This window comes from Puma concolor, chromosome D4 (assembly GCF_028749965.1).
Source record: "Puma concolor isolate L17-30 chromosome D4, mPumCon1.1.hap2, whole genome shotgun sequence".
In the NCBI taxonomy this organism is placed as follows: domain Eukaryota; kingdom Metazoa; phylum Chordata; class Mammalia; order Carnivora; family Felidae; genus Puma; species Puma concolor.
Window position 1 is genome coordinate 52818379 of NC_141679.1, and position 21569 is coordinate 52839947.

The following is a 21569-nucleotide window of genomic DNA, read 5'->3' on the forward strand; positions in this document are numbered from 1 at the left end:
GTACGGCAGAAAGGTGTTATCACACCTATTTCACATTAGGAAATTAACACTTCACGAGACTAGGAGATTGCTTGACATCCAACAATTAGTGTCAATGGCAGAATCACGATTTGAAAACAAATCTTTAAACTTTTAACCACTGTACACTATCTCCTTTACCAACTGGGAATAGTATTATAATAGTTTGGGATACATTTTAAAACTGTCTAGGATGTTCTAAAAATCACATTTCAATCCATTCCAAAAATATTGAATAAAAACTAACGGTATTCTAAATTATTTTTTTAAATGGTGACAAATAAGGTACAATTTTTACCATCAAGGACCCATCATGGTTTGGAAAGATACACAGAGCAGTGAATAATAATAATAATAATAATAATAATAATAATAATAAATTTTAAAAATACATATAATAACAGAAGCTTATAAAAGAAGAAAGATTGCATTTTGTCTGAGGCTTCTGGAATGCCTTATTGAGAATATGATATAGGCTAGTTTTCAAAAGATCTATTGATCCTGCCTGGATATTCTGGAAAAGGATATTTCAGGTAGGGGGCTCCCAATGTGCAAAGCTATGCAGATACATTAAAAATTAAATAGTTTTATCAGTAAGTACTAGATTATTTTACTTTTAAATACTATTTCCAACATATCAAAACTTAGTATGAATTATTAATTAAATTCATTAGCACTTTATTCTTATAAAGCAATTAGTACACTTGATTCTACATTCTTTCTTCTCCCACAAGAACTAAATGGTAAGATGAGTGATTATCTCCCCCAAATGCAAAAACTTCTCCATGTTTTTCTACCATTACTAGTGATAAAACTTCTGATTATCATCCATATTCTAAAGCTATAATTTTAAATCATTAATTTCTATTGAATCAAACTGTGTACCCTTCCTTGAACTTTACATTAACATAATCATTGAATGTTCTTTTTCTAAGCTTTGCTCCCCTCATCCCTCTCTCTATAAAATGCACAGTAGGTTCTCCTGTAGACAGAAAAGAGAAATAAAAGTTCCAGGTCCAACAAGACAGTCATCCAATGTACCTCTACTCAACAGCTTTTGCTAAGCTCCATAAGCACCTATAATAACATGCACAATTCATTTCATATCATATTTCACATTAATTTTATCAGTCTCATTCATACATATTTTCAAGGAGAATGAATGACAAAATAATCCATTTTTTATGTTGATTATAATTTCTCTGCCAAAGATACACTACATTTTTGTTCAAAGTTTACATAGTACCCTGCAAGAATCTTGAATACTGAACCAACCGTAAATGCTTCCCTCTTAATTTTAGCATCTACAAAAATAAGATCATTAACATATGAATATGTTCTAGAATGCTCTCCAGTAATTTCAGTCAAAAAGTTCTTTAGGAAAGAACAGGCAACAGGGCATCTGGGTGGCTCAGTTGGTTAAGCATCTGGCCCTTGGTTTCAGCTCTGGTCAAGATCTCAGGGTTCATGAATTCAAGCCCCGAGTTGCGATCTGCACTGACAGGGCAGGGCCTGCTTGGAGTTCTTTCTCTCCCTGTCTCTCTCTCTCTCTCTCTCTCTCTCTCTCTCTCTCTACTCCTCACCCACTCATGCTGTCTCTTGTCTTTCTCTCTCAAAATAAGTAAATAAACTAAAAAAAAAAAAAAAAAAAAAAGATGGAATGCCATCAATCTAATTTCTTTATGTAGAATGAGTTTTTATGGCAAACAATAAAAAAAATCAATTAAAGCCATGTACAGAATCATAAAACAACCCACTATAGGCTCCACTACTTAAAGATATGTTAGACAATTACTTGGAGGAGGTATGCTAGAAGGCATATATCCAAGACACAGGTAAATGCATTAGATGGGTAAGTCCCCTCAAAGAAAAGATGAAGGGAGGGGCATCTGTGGTGTATCTGCTAGTACCCTCTTACCCACACAGGCTGGCTCTTTTGCCTCGCTGCCCCAATTCTGACACAAAAATGAACTCTGTTGTCAGTCTGTACTAGGCATCCAGTTGCATTAATGTTACTAAGACTTATGCGACTCTGAAGATTTGGAGATCACAGGAAGCAGTGCCACTGCACAAGGTTTAACACTGTATTTTTAAAATTCCCATGTACCATCTGTCTTCTCAAATCTTTTCTGGTCCCTGACCACTTAATCCTCTTGCCTCTTACCCACACAGTACACAGTCTCACTCTTCTCTCATTTCTTATGCAATATAGTTTCCTACTTTGTGAAAGGGGACCCCAGGTAGCTCTTTCACTTTGAAATTATGTTATTTCTGTAATGCTGAATCTTCCAATGATGTATTTTACTTTTATAATCAGAAAGAAATAAAAATGATTTAAAATTACATATGGAGAAAAAGACATCAATTAGGTTAACTAAAAAACAAGGATATGCTTCAAGCAACTGTGAATCCCTAGCATTTAAGGCGATGCATTTGTTCATAGTGGGTGCTCAATGAATGCTGACTGTGATATGAAAATTATTGCACGTGAGAGATTCATGTAACAACACATGGGAAGTTAATGTGATAAGAAAGTAGAGTATGTGTTTATTTATTTTTAATTTTTTTTAATGTTTACTAATTTTTGAGAGAGAGAGAGAGACAGAGCACAAGCAGGGGAGGGGCAGACAGAGAGACACAGAATCCAAAGCAGCCTCCAGGCTCGGAGCTGTGAGCACAAAGCCTGACGTGGGGCTCAAACCCACAAACCATGAGATCACGACCTGAGCTGAAGTCGGACACTTAAACGACTGAGCCACCCAGGCGCCCCTGAGTATGTATTTCTTTTTTTTTTTTTTTTTTAATGTTTTATATTTAATTTTTGAGATCGAGACAGAGCATGAGCAGGGGAGGGGCAAAGAGAGAGGGAGACAGCATCTGAAGCAGGCTCCAGGCTCTGAGCTGTCAGCACAGAGCCCGATGTGGGGCTTGAACCCAAGAACCGCAAGATCATGACCTGATTCGAAGTCCAATGCTTAACCGACTGAGCCACCCAGGTGCCCTGCATTTCTTAAACACTGGACAGGCAAGTTACTGGATATGAAAGGAAATAAAGTGAGGTGGGAAAGAAGAATGGTTTGAATTAGTTTATTACAAGGTTCTCTACCAAGTGCTCACTAGGTACCAGACATATCTTAAATATTCCCATCCCTCTCCTAACCCTCATGGGTAAATCCACACCATTCTACTTAGTTTCTTTTCTGCATAAAACACAATTTCTCGTTACATATTCAATTTATTTCAGTTTCATTATAGTTCTCTCCCACAATAGCCTGTAAGTCTTTCAAAAGAATTATATCTGCCCCTTCCCACAAATAATATATACAGAAGGCCTATCCTAGTGCTTAACACAGAGGAGGTATATAATAAATACCTGTTGACTATATCAATCAACCTACCATAGACTAAGCATTGTTCTACAACCACATTGTTCTTCTTAATCTCTAATATATAATGCAGATTTTTCTCTGATGATATTTAAAGAACTGTAACACTCCGTTTACCTTATTAAACCAGCAACAGAATCCATTGTATTCATACTCCAAAGTTTATTGAACTATATTCCCAAGGGATGTCTGGGGTTTTTGTTGTTGTTGTTTTGTTTTCTTTTGTTTTTCAGTTCTTCAGTAAGTAAGCAGTTGAGCATGTCTTCCTCTTCCTTGGCAATCTATCTGCCTTTTTGAGTTTTTTCTTGCCTTGATTGGATAGAATTTCCAATATAACATTGAGTAGAAGTGATGAGAGCAGACATTCTTGTCTTCCTTCTCAGATTACAGCAAAAGCAGTTGGTCTTTTGCCATTAAATATCGTATCAGCCACAGGCTTACTGCAGATATTCTATATCAAGCTGAGGAACTTCTCTTATATACCTAGAGTATTTGCTAACAGTTTTTATCAAGAATAAATGTTGGATTTTCTCAAATACTTTCATTGCATCTACTGAGATGATCATGTACCTTTTATTTCTCATTCTTTTAATGTGAACTACATGGATTGATTTTCTAATGTTTAACTACCACTGCATTTGGGAGATGAACCCAACTTGGTCACGATGTATTACCTTTTCATATACTGTTGATTTATATTTGTTAAAATTTTATTAATACCGTTTACATCATGTTCATGAAGGGTACTGGTCTGTACTTCCGTTTCTTTATATTCCCTTCTCATGGTATTGGTATCAGGGCAATGCTAGCTTCATGGGATAAAATATAAAGTGTTTCCTCCTCTACAACATCCTGGAAGAGACTGTGCAGAATTAGTATTATTTCTTCCTTAAGTGTTCAGACATTTATTAGTGAGGTCATCTGCACCTGGGGTTTACTTTGTGGGAAGACTTTGTGGAGTACTGTTTTGTTTGGAATTGTGGTTATTCGTACAGCTGTATTGAGATATAATTTATCTACCATAAAATGTACTCATTTTATGTAAACAATGCAATGACTTTTAGTAAATATATAGATTTGTGTAACCACAGTCACAATCCAATTACAGAATAGTTGTTTCACCACAAAAGATTCCTCATGCCCATTTGTAGTAACTTATCATCCCCACTCCCAGGGCCTGACAAACACTAATCTACTTGCAAATTCTGTAAATTCGCTTCTCTGGACATTTTGTATAAATGGAAGCACACAATATGTGGTCTTTTGTGTCTGGCTTCTTTTTTTAGCATAATGTTTTTCAGGTTTTTCTCATGTTATAGCATACATCAGTATTTCATTCCTTTTTCTTGCAAAATATTAATCCATGGTATGAATATATCTTATTTTTGTATATCAGCTGATTTGACATAGGAAGGTTTTAACTACTAACACAATTTCTCTACAGGATATGAAGCTACTTAGTATGTATGTTTTTCTTTTATATACATAATAAATCTTTGTAAATTGATGACAGCATTTGGGAAGATACATTCCTAGAAGAGGAACTATGAAGCCAATTATTATGAACATTAGTAATGTAACAGATATTTAAATAAGTATTTACATTTCATTCCAATGGGGTTAAACTGATACACAACATCTCCAATTATATATATGAGTTCTGTTCTCCCACTCCATTAACAACATAGGAAATCTATCAGTGTTCACATCTTTGTACTAACTCATCACCAAGACTATCTCACTATTGTGTAAATGTGCATTGTTTCAATTATTTCTAAAGTTATATATTTATTGCTCTTTTAAATTCTACTCCACCTTAGATCAATTTCCTCCCCTCTTTATGAGAACTCCCCAGGCCACTCTCATCTCACCCTATCCTGAATTGCCTGGTTATACAACTCTTGTATTGTTATGATTACTCTCTGTAGTCTTGTGAACAATAGATACTTAAGAATTTTCTGAATGAGTTGACAGACTATTCTTTGTTAACTTCCAGTTCACTTTTTGCCTTCTGTCTTTAACAAGATTACAAGATTCTTAAGCACAAAATATAATATACATACACCATTCAATCCTGAATATCATAAAGAAAATCACTTTAATGTCAGTAAGTATTTGAGAATTAACTGATGTGAATGTAACTAACTGAGGCCAAAGCTAGGGTTTTTCATTACCTGCAATGAAATTAATGGCAAACCATAAAGAAAAAACATCTGCAAGCCATAATCATATACTTAACCAATGGGTAATAGTCAAGAATATAATTACACAAGGACTATGAACTGCTTTTAAAAGGAGATTTAAGTATCTATAATACATATTATACATAATACATAATCTATATTAATACATATAATACATATTATACATAATACATAATCTATAATATGCAGTATACTATCTAATATATGTAAATTATATGAATATATCATAATATATGTAATATACACTATATAATACATATAATACAATGTATATAAGAGCATAGTATATATGAAGTATAGTATGCAAAGTCTATATACAGAGAGAGACAGAAAGAGGGGAGAGAGAAAAAAATATATAGAAAAGTCCAATAAAAAAATAGTTGAGAAGATAAAGACTCTTTCTCTTTGACAAATGAAGCCCACCATTTCAAAATCAACATTTATCACAAGGCACTGTTGTTGGCTCCCCTGGTACACCAGGAGCAATACAGTTTTTATGCTAATTATTTCCCCTCATGCTGGCTACTAGATAGATATCTTGCAGCTAACCATAGTTACATTATAATAGAATGAGATTGTATGAAGACACAAAATCCTCTTATGCAGTCCAATTTAGAATCCATTTCAAAAACTCTCTAGTGCTATACCTAGAAACTGAAATGTGCTGGGAATCTTAGATTTTTGCATATATTTCCGTTACACTGGATTTGGGCAAAGATTTTTGTAAAGACAATAATTCTTTTTTCTACAGAAAATTTGATATTATGTTCTATTACATCTGCAATAAAAAATGTAATTTGTTTTTTAGGCTAAGTTCCTAGGTTTACATTTAGTCTTACTAATACTATTAGAGAAAATACACTTGTAGTTTATATTAACAATGAAACAAATTCTAGGGAAAGAAATGGTATCTGTCTTATCCTTGCAACTGGTACAGATAAGCTGTTCCTAATATTAACTAGTGTTTACATGCAGAAAAGCAACAAAAATTATTCTAGTCCAAATTCTAGCAGGCACCATACTTTATCAAAAGAGCACATAATTATTTCAATGGGGCTTTTAAAGTTTTATTCAGGGGCGCCTGGGTGGCGCAGTCGGTTAAGCGTCCGACTTCAGCCAGGTCACGGTCTCGCGGTCCGTGAGTTTGAGCCCCGCGCCAGGCTCTGGGCTGACGGCTTGGAGCCTGGAGCCTGTTTCCGATTCTGTGTCTCCCTCTCTCTCTGCCCCTCCCCTGTTCATGCTCTGTCTCTCTCTGTCCCAAAAATAAATAAACGTTGAAAAAAAAAATTTTTTTAAATAAATAAATAAAGTTTTATTCAAATCAATGAGTCATGTAATATCTATCATTTACTTTCTAATTCACCTGATTAAAATAATCTATAAATAATATCACTAGTTTTCAATAAAATAAGACAAATGGACTATCAGCATTCCTGAGAAAATTCCATTGTAAAAATGAAGACACTGTATTAGTTTTGTGTCGAACATCACAAATTAAACCATTGAATCAACATTTCAAAGCAAAATATTTCTAAACTGCTCATACAAAATGGGTAACTAACCTGATAATAATGAAATCAATGGAAATTGCTACTTGCATTCCATTAAGTATTCACAAGAAGAAAAAGGTAGAATGCTTTAAAAAGGTGGGGGGGGGGGCTCCATTTAAACCTTATTTATTCAAAAATAGTTTCCTCTTCTTTTCTTTTTCTTCTTTTATCATCATACCTCTTTAAAAGCAACTCGAATGCTCAGATGTCTCTCACAGTAGGCATCACATAATTTTTGCCATATTAATAATAACTTTGAGGAAAGCATCTCACATACATACATATTAATGTAAATTTTACTTTCATGATACTGATTAATAGTCCCCTGGGTGGGGGGTGGGGGACAACAACAACAACGCTCATCAAAGGCGTTTCAAAATCCATGCTTCATTATGGAAGTTTGATAGATATTCTTTAAATAGAGTTAATTTACTTTTCTATCAAGTGTTACAATGTCTGATATTTACTTGGCACCTGAAAGGTTTGGGAGTTTTCTTTGGTTTTTGTTTTTTGTTTTTTTCTTCTCTTTTCAAAGCTTAAAGCTAGGTGTGGTCAAGTTTTAAATACAAGAAGAAAGTGTGTAGCTTTTAATTTTCCCCATTTTGCAGAATTCAACACTGGGCCTTAGAAAAATAAGGCAGCCTTTCAAAAGTGACACCATTAGTGGCAAGAGAGAAGCAGAATTCAAGCCTTCTAAAACCAAATCCAGTGATTTTCCTACTTCTTCATGCTGCCTCCTGGTGGCACTGAATTAGTTTCTCTTGGGAGATTTTTGGATACTAGATTTTCTCTTGGAGGACATTTAAAAACTGTTTAGCAACTGGTATTTGATGAATGACACAAAGAGAGTTACATTTAGTAAAGACTTAGATGGAGTTAAGGATTTTCCGAAATGGATTACTAATTTCTGACCAAGTATAAATTGACAAGTATAACTCAACTGTTTGCTTACTGTGAACATTTCAGATTTGATTGCATTGGCCAGATGCACATGGAGAAAGTATCAGCTACATGGAAATAAGTCACTCAAAGCACAAATGCACCATGTTTCAAGGCAGCCCATCCACCTCCAGGGACTACTATCCAGGCTTGTGGAGAAACAAGGAGCTAAACCAGACACAAGAAGTACCAACAAAGTAAGAGAGAACAACCAGCTGATGACTTCTACTCCCTAAAGAATCAACCCCACACTCTAGCAGGTTTCTTCTATATAAATTTTAAAACTAAATAGAACAGTCAATATTTTAAAACTACATCCCATTAAAAAATTTATTAACTGATCATTGTAAACTAACTATAATTTTGGCATGGATTTGTTTCCAAGAAAATATTTAACCAAAAGAAAGAAAAAAGAAAAGAATGAAAGAAAGAAGGAGGGAGGGTAGAAGGAAGGAAGAAGGGCAGAAAGAAAAATATTAATATTACATTTAAGTTTAAATTTTTAAAAATGTTGCTGAGAGAAGAAATAATAGACATACATGCAGTTAGAGTATTTAACCTGTCTCTCCTATCCTCTTTTCATTTCCTCATCAAACATCTTTTTAAAGCTCAAGTGTTTTTCTTTCAGGAAATATGATCTTTTATGATTAGATAGTTCTTAAAGTTCTTTACACTGAAATAGCCCCTAAACCATAAAAGGAAAGGGCTTGGTGAAATAGTTCCTCATCAAAATTATAAATGGAGTCCCCACAGGTTGAGGGTTATGACAAAGAGGGAAACATTCATGTAAATTCAGAAAACGGATTCCCCCCCACCCCAAGCCCGCATCCTGCCTTATAGGTAAAATGCAACCAAATTGGAGAATCACTAACTGGCAAGCTTGTTTTTTTGTTTTTTTGTTTTTTTGTTTTTTTGTTTTTTTTGCATCTAGTGACCTCCTCTCCTTGTACTACAGGAAAACATTTCCACCTAGAGTCCTTTCACAGAATATCTAGAGACCAAATGAAATCAACCATAATGACTACCAGAGCCAGAAAATAATCAGTTTTTAATTGAAGCATCAAGCCAATTAATTTGTGACAACATCCTATCACCTCTTATTCTTGACATGAAGTTTCAGAGGACTCAAAAACAGTTTTCAGGTCCATAGCATCCCTGGAACATTTCAGTGTTTAGTTTCTTTTAAAATCACATTTATTAGAGACAGAAAAACCTCTTTGTGGAGATAGAGTCCTAAAACTGAATCTGAGGTTACAAACCAGCCTCACTAGTTTGATTCAGTTAAGTGTCAAGAAACACAACATTTTTTATTCATCATGTACACAGATTCCTCATACTAGGAGATCTTCCTCTGGTTTCAGAGATCTCTTTCACAATGAAAGCTGAGCCCTTATTGTGTATTTGTCTTGGTTAATTCAATTCAACAAATAATTTGTATCTATCTATGCACGCAGATAAGTACATTTAGATTAGTAACTATTTTTTCGTCACACAATAAGATTTCTACAACAGTTTATTTTAAGAATGTAAGCCATCCTTTTTGAGATTTCAACAAGATATTTATTCTTGTCTTCTACCCAGAGCTCCATACAATGCAATACATTTAACGACAAACTTTATATAAATCTTCCTTGATATCATGCCATGTGTTATTCTGGAATGAGACACATCAGTAAATTGGCCTGTTTTCACTTGCACTAAATTACACTTATTATATAATATTAACTCACATATTTACCTTGATCAAAAGTAACGGATGCCCGACACATAACCAAACCACTACGGTCCTCACCAATAGCCAGTCCATTCCATTTAAATTCTTAGGGTGAAATATCAGACAGTATCTCACAAAACATTTTACTGTTTTTCAGCAGGAAGTGCCTCATGTTTTTCTGCCTCACACTCTAACTATTGGAAGTAAGGCAAGCTACAGAATGATGATGGTAGTAACTACAGAACATCCCCTTCTTTTAAATTGCTACCCACTGCTTCATCCCTGAAAAAAGAAATATTTGGCACTCCTTCCCTATGTGGCCCAATATTTCACAAACGCTGGATCTCAGGTTTTATTCAGTATTCCTAGGACAGTCCATGGCCCATCACATTTCCTGTCTTCCTTCAATGTTATTCTGCAGGAGGTTTATTATCACAAGTCATGTTTGTGAAGAGCCACCTTTGGAAGACTGAAATTGCATTACTGCATGTAAAATGACCACATATGGTATGCACAAACACAACACAGCACAATGAAAATCACATACATTTCCTGCTGCCTGACAGACACGATGTGATCACGCCAAAGCACACACAATACCCGCTTTTTTTTTTTTTTTGGCCTAGACACAATCATCAAACATACTCTGTGCCCACCATGCCCAAGGCAATATCTAGCAGAAATGATTTCTGTTAGTAGCTTGAGCAAGGATTATGTCAAAGACAGTGTGAAATGTGAGCTGAATCAGACTTCATCAAATAATCTGGAACTCCAAGGCTATTTCCCAGCACCCCCCACCCTATACACAAGCTTAACTTCACCCTCCTTCCTTCCCTGATGTTCTGGCCATGACTTCCCTCTCATTCTCCTCTCTCTCTCTCTCTCTCTCTCTCCAAGTCTCTCAGCAGCTTTGATCCGTTTTCAGAGCCAAACCCTTGGGAAAAGAAATCAGTTAAATGCGAGATGGTGAGACCTCATCATCAGGTGAGAAGGACAGGGGAGGAAAAGAAGAGGGTGTGGTACTCTTTTCTTCACCACACCCCAACCCTGGAGTCGCGCACTCAAGTCCACTGCGGCTCAGAGGAGCACAACGGGTCCCCTCGCTCACCTTGGAGCAGCCCGGCCCCAAACCAGCCACCCGGCACTCTCTGCAGAAAACTTCCCTCAAAGCAGTCAAATATTCGGGGGAGGGGGGGGTGAAATTGGAGACTAGTTCGAATACACATTCTACGGAGCTCCTCGGAACAGGACTGAAAGGCACCTTTAGATATGGACCCTACAGACCCGCACCCTCCACTCCCTCCCACCTTGCGCGTTAGGCTGAGGGGGTACGGAGAAGCGCGGGGCGAAAGGAGTGGAGAAAGGGGACGTTACCTCCCGGGACTGCCCTCAGGGCGCGGGCCAGGATCGCCCTCTCGAAGTGTCTCCGACTCTGGGGCACAGCTTTCCCGAGCTCAGCCCGGATTCGGACCCGCGTCCCCCGCAGCTCTGCGCTCGGCCAGGAGGCGCGCCAAGACTCCGGCTCACGTCCCCCGCCCTAGCCGGGCTGGCCTCCCCCTGCCGCGCCCGCTCCGCCACCCCGCGGGCACGCTCGCTCCCCGCGCTCGCCCCTCCGCCTCCCGGCGCCCCCACACCCACCCGCTCCGCGGCGCCCGCTGGGAGCCTCTAGCGGAGGCGAAGGGAACCGCAGCAGACCCGCGGCGCCTGGGCTCCGACGCCCGCTGCACGAAGCCAGCCAGGCGGCGGCGTGGGCTTCGCGCGCCCCGCGATCCGCCGGCCGGATGCCGCCGCCCCCACTTGCCCACCTGCGCCAGGCTCACCTGCCACCGCGTCCTGGCGGCGTTCGCCGGTGCCCACAGCGCTGAGTGGCCACCAGGGGATGGGTCTGCGGTACTATCGGCGGTTTAAAAAAAAAAAAAAAAAATCTCGACGGAAACACACGCACGAATCCACGCTGTAAATCAGCCCAGACAAGTCGACCCAGCTACACACCTATTTCCAATAGGCTCCAAAAAGTGTAAGGTCAGGACACCAGAACACTCCCTTCGGTTGCTGCCTCCCACCTGGGCACCGGCGGCACCGGCTACTCCCTGACTTGTCCGCTCCAAGGCACTCGCGCGGCTTGAGCAATCTCTTGGCGACGCCCGGAGAGATCATCCTAACTTGGCTTAAGCCCCCACCCCATCCCCGACATCTATTCTAAGTTATTCTTCTTCCCGGCGGTGCTTGTGCTGCCTCTTACCTTGAAACGCTGTTAATTCTCGTTCGCGTCCTTAAAATCCAAAGCCAAGGATGCGTTGCACACAAGTCCAAGCTTTTACTTGCCCCCCCCACCCACCCACCCCTGGCCTCAGCTCTGCCGGCTTTTCCTTCCGAAGGGATCGGGAGGTGATGGCGGTTTCAAAGCCCTCGCGCTGGAGGCGCCTCTAAATCTTCACGCCCGTGGAAACGGGGACGGGGACAACCTTTCCGGCGTCCGGAAGCCTCCCAGCCCCTCCTCCGTCAACTTGGCTTTTCTATTTAATTTTCTTCTTTCGCCCTCCAGGCCCATCGGTCAGTTCCGCGGCATCAGGCAGGAGAGAGGCGCCTATCCTCAGCTGTGGCCGCTCCTCCCTTTCTCTGGATGAAAACCCCTCCCCCTCCTCTCCCCCGATTTGGGGAAAGCTTCTACCTTCTGCCCGGATTTGGGCGGGGGGTAGAGCACAGCTGAGAGGTGCTGGAAGAAGAGCCACTCCAAGGCACAGCTTCAGAAATCCATCTCCCTGGGCAGCCCTTCGCCAAGGTGCCCGCTCTGAGGAAACTTTGAGGGGAGGCAGCTGCAGCCGAGCGGGGCTGAGCGGGCGGCCGGCGGCGGGCGCCAGGTGAGAGCCTGCGAGGACGCGGCTGCAAGGAGGTGAGACGCCAGGCAGGCGGGCGGCAGGCAGGCGGCAGGCGGCTGGGTCCCGGCGGCCGGGCTCGGCGCGCGGGCTGCGCACACACACCCCCGCGCGCGCGCGCAGCAACACACGCACGCCCAGCCCCGCGCCGGCGGCCCCAGGCCACTGGCGAGCTAGAAGTCGCGAGGAGCGAAGCGGGGCAGGGGCTCCCCGGATGCAGGAGACGGGGAGACTCAGTCACTCCTCCCTAGTTAGCGGATTGCTGCTGGCAGGCAGTTCCTCGCCGCCAGCCCTCAAGTGCGTTCGGCCACCTCTCTGGTCCCTGCCCTCCCAGGTATTTCGGCTCCCAGCCTCTCTTCCTCGAAGCCAGTTACTCTCCGGGCAGCCTGCGTGAGATCGCCGGACTAAAGATTAACCCGGTCCCGGTCTCCACCCTCCAGAGCCACCTCCGCCCCTTTCGCGGAGCACTGAAGTGGCTGCCGCAGCCTGCGAGGGAGCCGAGGGGCTCCCCGAGGTCTTTCGAATAGAGGAGCCAACGCATATTTTCCTGGAATATACAGTCCCCTCTTATGCCCCCTTTCCTGCGTACTCCATCACGTAACATTTTCCCAGGAGCCCCTGCAACTCAGGTAGATTGTTCAAAAAGGAACTGCCCAGGGATTTGTGACGCCCAGCTTTTGGAACCGGGCTAATGCACTGTCTACGCTTATATTTTAAAGTGGACGGTAGCAGGTGAAGGGCTCAGCTGGAGAAGGGGAGGGATTAGGAGTCTGGAGACTCAGCCCCTTTAGCAGCCATTTCCGACGTTTCGCACCAAGAGTAGGTGTCCTGCTCTCGGTCTAGCCCCTTTCCCAACTTCTGCCTCTTCTCTGACAGCCGGGAAGGATCACTGGGTGCCACCCAGCTGGGGAGCCCCAAGCCGGAGACACTCCTCTCTCAGAACCGCCCCAGGCTCTTTCACTCCTCCCCGGAGAAGGAGACTCCCAGCGGGAGGGAGTTTGTCTTACCCAGACTGGGATTCTGGAATTGCTCTCCGAAAGTAAACTTTTACCCTCCGGGTTTTGGGGTTTTTTTGTTTCTTGGTATTTTTTTTTAACCGTGGCTCGCCTTTGTGCTCTGGGAGGTCGCGACACCAGCAGAGCGTTACTCTGCCATCCCAAGGGCTGGCCAGGCCGAGGACTGCTGTGGGTTTTTTTCACTCCAGAGCTTCGAGAATCTCTGCAGCTTGGGACCTGACGGAAGGAAACACAAAAAGTTGCGCAGCGAGGAGATGGCGCGAGCTTCTCTTGCCCCCACTCTGGGCGCCTGGCTCCGCCAAGGTCTCCCTTCAGGTAGCTCTTGCCTGGCTCTGGGAATCCGCTTCGAGTTGAAAGGCAGCCGACTTTGCCGGGAAGACAGCGCATGAACGCCAAAGCCGAAGGTACAGTTGCCGAGGCGCAAAAGTGGAACAAGTGGATGATTTGGTGCAAAAGATGAAACTTGCGTTGATAGGAGTCCTAGCGGCGCTACTCACAGCTCAGAAATCCATCCAGAGCGTTCGAAGGTGAGCCTTGCCGCGCGCAGAGTCTGTGGACCAATAGCTACCAATTTCAGGAAAGAACCTGCTTTGGATTCCGTTTGAGCCGACTCTGGAGGAAGCAGAGACCAAGGGAGACTGTCCATTTGAGAGTGTGATGGATCATTCGATGCTGTCCCTCGGAACCAGGGAACCTCTGGCAACACCTTCTCGCTAACTTGCGTCTGTGCAAAAGGCTACTCACACAGTCACGCTGGGGGAATCGGAGCGCGCAGGTCCCACGCACTGGCTTCCCTTCTGATGCAGTTAAGAGAAAAGCTTGAAGCTCAACCCGGGAGCCTGCATGAAGAAGTCAATAATGAATTTGGTGGTGAGATACTAAAGGATAAAGAGGCGTTTAATTTCTGTGTGAATTAGTTTGCCCGGAGCGACTTTTTAGGTTTAGTATTCCAAGATGTATCACGGACAGACACCGACTTTTTGCAGAATTGCAAGTGGAGGATGTTCCCAGTGTTTTTTTAACCCGGTGTAAATCTGTACATTGTCAGCTTGCCACAAGGTTGGAAGCTCCTAGGAGTTTTGATTCTCACTCATAATTAATAAGTCCTAATCGACTGTTTCTGGTAATGAAGTGAAGTGGCAGTAATAGTTATAATGAACTATTTCCAACAAAGGCCATCTACCTTGTGATTTCTGTTGACATAAGCCTACAGATTAATAATAAAATACTGTGGCTATTAGACAAGAATTGCGGAACTTAGTGGAGGGACTTAGTGGAGGGACTTGAAAGAAAATTCAGAATTCAGAGTTTACTCCTCTTCATAAAGATTCTGGCTTGTAATTCCTTTCCCGGTTGCTGTTTTTGTGCAGGCTGCTGTCTGCTACTAAGGGGCTCTCTTTAAAATAAGTAAACAGGACTTTTACACATTTCGTACCTGAAAAGTTGTCTTATAGTTTTGGAAAATGTTGTGGAAGGTCCAAGGAGTATTTTTCACTTACCTTGAGCTTTTGGTTTACAAGATGTGTAGGCAACAGTGGTAGTCAGAGGTATTATATTTCTTGATATTTAAGCACCTTCAATGAAATAAAAAGGTCTGTGGATTTATGGACTCTTCAAGAAGCATTCACTTCTCCTCAAAAAGTGCAGTTTCCTCCATGACTTGATTATTGCAAAACCAAACTCACATTTATTGTTATACAAAAAACAAAAACAAAAAAACCAAAACAGGACGTGAGGGTGTGAATCACTTTTCCCTCCCACTTTTCACACTATGCTTTTATGAGGAAAAATAGTTGACAATAAACAAAAGAATCAAATCTCAAGGTCAGTGGATTCACTTCATTCCCTATACTTCAGATGAGTCTACATTATCAAGAAAAAATTATTGAGGCTCAAAGGTACTCCAGGAGCCCTCCAAATCCCACCAGTAAATTAAAATAACTACTTCATTGTTCCGGTGTTATATATTTCCCTATATTCTGTGACAAGTGAAAATTGAAGTTGGTATATGGTATCTCTTCCAGTGGAGACTTTCTTGAACCTTTTATTTCTTCGAGATCATTGCTGGGGAAAATGTATTTTCAGATCACTTTTCTTCCCAGGAGATAGCATTTAATCTACTGGTGTATTGCTTGTTATAAATTAAAGTTATTCTTTGCTTACTGGCATGCCTTTCCCACTGTACTATAAGCCCCAGGAGCAAGGATGGTGTTATATACATTGCTGTCCCCCAACATCCAGTACAGAATCTATCTCAGAATAGATGCATATAATAATGTTGGGGATGATAATGAAAGCTACCATTTACTGAGTAACTACTATATGATGTGATTGATGTACATTTTCTCAGTTGATCCTCTTTATAACCCTCTGATCTAAATTGTATATTCTCAAATTGTGGGGAAATTGATGCATATGTAAATTTACCCAAGATCACAAAGCTATTTTCACAAATGATGTGGGATTAGAATCTATATGTGCTTGACTCTGAAGCCTGGACTATTAACAACTTTGCTCTATTCAAATAGCCAGGAACCACATGTTCCAAATATATGTGTATATATATATATGTATGTATGTATTTAATGTGGAATATAAGAATATGTCAAATTTAGAATAAATTCCTTAGCACTAATGCAATATAATCAATATCAGTTTAAGTGTGGAACATTGAAACAGTGTCGTTCTCATGTTAAAATATGATACTGTCTTCTAGGAATTATTGCCACAAGAATGCCAAATATAAGTTTTGTTTTGTTTTGTTTAGTTTTTTGAGGGAAGGGGATTGGGACACCATGAATTTAAAGTTATAGAAAACTTTTCATTGTTCATTTCCATGTTGATTTCCTTATGTTAAAAAAAGAAGGGAAAACTGTTAGAAAATTTCAGTAATGCAAGATGAATAAATTCTAGAGATCGGCAAAATATTGTGCCTATAGTTAATACTATATTGTACACTTACAAATTTAAGAGAGTAGCTCTCATGTTGGGCGTTTCAACTCCAATTAAAAAATAAAAATAAGAGTCTGGGAACACAGAGGACGTTGGATATAGAATGACATAGAAACATGCTACAGAGATGTAATTATCACTTCCAGAGACTCACGTTACAAAACATTTTTTAAGCCTTGTATCATTACAGTACAGATACAGTACATCCATTCCACAGGAGACTATGTTGCTGTGGAAAAGAATAAGAAAGTTATCTTCATACTGATGTGGAAAAGGCTTCATGATATTTTTTAGGTGAAAATTGCAAGGTGCAGTGAGAAAACACCAAAAATTAGTAAAAGTAGTTAGGGTTGAGAAGTAAATGGGCAAATGGTGTCAAGGGTTGAGGAAAGACTTCATGTATGTATGTATGTATGTATGTATGTATGTATGTATGTATCTGGAACCATGTGAAAGTTTCGCCTCTCAAAAGAAAAAAAAAAGTATTCTTGAGGAATTGCTTGGAAATAAGAATATAACAAATGCATCTCCTCCATTACTGAAAGAGAAAAAGATGAGAATCTGGCCTGTGGTACATTTTCTCATTCACTCTCTTTATTAGAGAGAGACCTTGGGGCAAAGAGTGAAGAGAAGTGTCTTAGCATAGGTTGCCATAACAGACTAGGTGGCTTAAACAGCAGAAATGTATTTCTCATGGTTTTGAAGTCTGAGAAGTCCAAGATCAAGGTGTCAACTGATTCATTTCCTGGTAAGAGCTCTCTGCCTGACCTTTACACTGTCGCCTTCTTTATGTGTTCTCATGGAATTTCCTTGATGAGCACATATGGGGAGAGAGGGAGAGTCCCTTCTTCTTATAAAAGCCACTAATCCCATCATGAGGCCCCCTAAGTAAGCCTAATCACCTCCTGAATGCCCTATCTCCAAATACTATTACCTTGGAAATTAGGGATTCAACGTATGAATTTGGAGGAGAGTCGCAAACATTCAGTGTACAATAGGAAATGACCAAGTCTGATCTCCTTGTCAATTGGACATCCTCTGAATAAATAGACTGATGATATTTGCTAGGAAGCAGAGGTCTATCAGTGAAGTGTCTTTAGTTGGATTGATCTGACTATGAATTACCTATAATGAATAGAACCAAGGCATGGCTCCCTGGAGAATGTCATATTGGCTATCTAACTCTGAAATATAAAATAGAGATGTTTCATAATTTAAATGCTGCCCACAGTGTGAGAAGCCATGCACACCTTACTTCTCTATTCTGGACTAGAGTAAAGCAACTGTTACAGGAAGGAAAGACCTGGAGAGCAAGCCATTCTTGGTGAACCTCTTATTCATATCCTTGAAATTATTTAGTTTAGGTTGATACTGCTTATGGTCTCTGATTCATAGCAGTCTGATTTGAAAAGTCCAGTCCTATGAATTGCTCAAAAAGTTGTGGGCTTAATTCAAATTATATCCAACTTTACTGAACATCTTTTATGTACCGGGCACGATCCTAAAGGAACTAAATTTATGGCTTCATTTCATACTAACAGCAAAAGTATTAGTTATTATCATCTCCATTCTACAGATGAGAAAACAGTCACAAAGAGGGCAAGTGACCTTGCCATGGTTACACTGATTAAGTAGTGCATGCAAGGTTTGAACCTTGACTGTCTTGATTTGGAGCCCAGCTCCTTAAACTGCACTAGAATGTTCGGTATAGGCTGTAAGGTCTGTTAGAGCAGGACTCGGATATACTGTTCATCATAGACTCTTGGGCCACAAATTGTACATGACTCTTGATTGGGGGAAAAAATGCAGAAGAGAGAGCTGTACAAATGGCAATAACATTAACCAAATATCCTCTGTGTGCCATGCCCTGTGCTAGTTACATAATATACATTATCCTATTAAATTTTCAGAAAAAGAAACATACATTGGGCAATATTACTGTTTTTCTAATAATCAATGCTAAGCTAATCAATTCCTCAAAGTCTCACACCCATTAAGTATAGGTCCAGGATTTAATCCAGACCTATTGCTTTCAACCATTGTGTCACATTGCCTTTAACTTAATGTCATTATTTTAAACTACAATGCTCTGTTTGCAACAAAGTCACTTGCTTAAAATTGAATAACCATTCTAGCTTTTCTAATTCAAAACACATGCAACAATAAAACAGAAACTAAACACAGACTTGGAATAAATGTTTCTCTAAGCAGTTGGAGTGTTTTGCTGATGAAACTACCTAACAGTCAGTGATTTGCCACTTGCCATCCTCCGAAGATAAACAGGTACCCTTGTGACTTTAATTTATTTTATTTTATTTTATTTTTGAAAAGGGAGGAAATCAGACAAGGGAATGTGGTCAGGAAAATAAAGTCCTCTCTTTGCACAACTTTTGCCCATGTTATTTCTTACACAGAAGCAGTGTTTATTTTCCTACACTGTCTCTTAGTCTGTCAGTGGATTCATAAAGCCACCACATAAAATGTCAAAATGGCATTCTCCATTGCACATCAGAAAAAGGAAATAACCGATAGAGAACTTTTATTTCTACCCTAATTCAAATTTGTCTTTTCCCTAAATCCTAAACATAAAGCAGTGCTTGGAATGGGAGTTGAGAGATGAGCCAGAGTTGTTGCCCAGAGACCAGCTGTCGGTGGGGCACATATACCAGGCCAAGGAGTTTGAAATTAACCCTGACAGTAATGGTCATCTTATAAACAGTTTGTCTCTGGGTTCATGCATTTGTGTGTAGTGGTTAAATCTGCAGAGTCTGCAGTTAAACCTCTTGGGTTTGATTCCTGGCTCTGAGACTTGCTAGTTGTTCAGAGTCTTCCAAGGAAAATCAAGGGTCCCACGGGGGCACATAGGAGGACACTGTAAATCATTTTAGGAAACACAGGAACAGAAAAGGCCAGGAAAGGTCAGGGGCTCCTACACAGAGGAATATCATCCTAAGCAGAAGCATAAAGGACAAGTTTTGGCAGTAGCCCAAATATGAACTGAGAGGCACTAACCTATGCAAAGTTTTCAAAAATCAATGGAGGGCTGAAAGGAGGTAGGAAAAGACACAGGAAGGAGAGAGAGTTTGTTACCTTTGGGGTAACTACAGACAAATGTCTAAACTTATGCTTAAGCAACAACTATCCCCGAGTACCTCAGAATGTTGCTACATTTGAAGATAAAAGTAATTAAGTTAAAATGAAGCTGGTAGGGCAGAACGTGATCCAATCTCTCTGATACCCATGTAAGAAGTGGAGATCATGACACAGAGAGAGACATCGGGGGCTCATATGCACGGAATCACAAGATTGCAACCATTTTCAAGGCAAGGAAGGAACAAGGTCTCAGAAAAACAACAACAACAACAAAAACAAAAACAACTTTGATCTTGGATTTTTAGCCTGAAGAACAAGAAAAAAAAAAGCATTTCTATAGTTTAAGATACCCAGTCTGTGGTATTTTGTTATGGAAGCCCCAACAAGCTAATACAGAAGGGAAGATCATCAAAGACGTGGGATTAGAAATGTCAGCTTGAAGCTGGCTATTGATAAGACTTGCTAGCTGCAATTAGGTGATAAGAACAACATACTGCAAAAATCATGGATACATTATTTTCAAAGTCTTGGGGTATTATTAATAAGCCCATTCTCATAAAATCACTTTACAGAAGTGATTGCAACTGGTTTCTCAAGGATGTGGTATTTAAGAATATGAAAGTGAAGGGAGAGATAGAGAAAATGAGCAAAGATTAGATGAACCAAGATATGGTGAGACCATACAATGGTTACTCATGCACAGGAAGTGAAACAGAGGTTGGACAAAACAATTAGTGAAGGAATATAATTGGAAGTGTTTTTGGAACTACATGTGAATGACACTATAAGGAGTTTTGAATTTGGGGATGAATATGGGGATTATTTTATCCTGTTTATATTGGGGACGCATAAGTTATTGTCATTGGGCCATGCATTAGTAATGGCTAGCCTCAGCTGTGAATAACATCATTCTTAAGCAATATAATACTTTATTTCTCTTGTAGGAAAGAAGTCTGTGTGCAGTCACGGTCTGTGCAGTGTCTCCACTGTGTGCCCTATGGTGGTTGTTCCGCTATACCTAGCTTCCATTCTTAAGGTCATTTTGTGATCTAAGAAGTCAGCTGAAACTCCAGTCATCAAATAGAGTAGGATGGAGAAAGGTGAAAAGGCAACTCCAAGGATGTTCACGCACAATACTTTGGCTGACATATCTTCACCCAGATTTTAGCCACTCGGTCACCAAAACAATAAGGCAGAGTAAGGGAAACGTTCCCTTTCAGCCACGTGGCAACATGCCTAGTTAATTGGAGATCACTTACAGAAAGCTAAAGAGAGAATGAATATTCAAGTTAGAGATCCATTCTGGGCCACTGGTTATTTTTTGCTTGAGTTCATTTTTACAGAATAATAGAAGAGGCATTTTCTTATTATTGTTCTTAAATTTTCCCAGATTTTTTTCTTTTTTACTTTTTGTGTTCTTTTGTCTCAGATTATAAACATTTTTGTCCTTAAATTTTATCTTTCCTAACTGGTACCCAATATTAATATACTAGAGTATTTTGGTTTTGCATACATGTAAGTGCAAAAAAATAGATTTTGAAATGTTTTCATCGATAAAGTATGATTATATGAACAATATAATCTGAAGTCTAAAATAATGAAATCTTCATGTGGCAATGCCGCATAGAACAGGTGATAATGTTACAAAGGGGTACAAAAGTGAGGTTTTGTCACCTTGAAAATTTGTAGTTTCTAAAATATTCTAACTGACTTCTCTCTTCATATTCCTATGTCCACAGAATTAGGTCTCTTAGTGGAATATAATTCTGAAGAAATTGTTGCTAAAATTTTGTCCTGAAACCAGTAACTTAGCGTAAAGCA

The 21569-nt window shown here is 40.1% G+C and overlaps 2 long non-coding RNA genes across 3 annotated transcripts in view; one reads left to right on the forward strand and one right to left on the reverse strand.

Moving 5' to 3' along the window:
• The window catches only part of LOC147574878 (uncharacterized), a 469068-nt gene extending 456936 nt beyond the window's left edge, over positions 1 to 12132 (reverse strand). The window contains exon 1 of one of the 2 annotated variants that reach the window (XR_015243595.1): positions 12054 to 12132. This is a non-coding gene — a long non-coding RNA (uncharacterized LOC147574878). Of the gene's footprint in view, positions 1 to 11185; positions 11376 to 12053 lie in introns of those variants that run through there. The other variant, XR_015243596.1, reaches the window with a different exon arrangement.
• LOC147574879 (uncharacterized) lies at positions 11725 to 19042 on the forward strand. Its single transcript, XR_015243597.1, has 2 exons — positions 11725 to 11833; positions 12357 to 19042. It is a non-coding gene; the product is annotated as an uncharacterized LOC147574879 (long non-coding RNA).
• The last annotated feature ends 2527 nt before the right edge of the window (positions 19043 to 21569 follow it).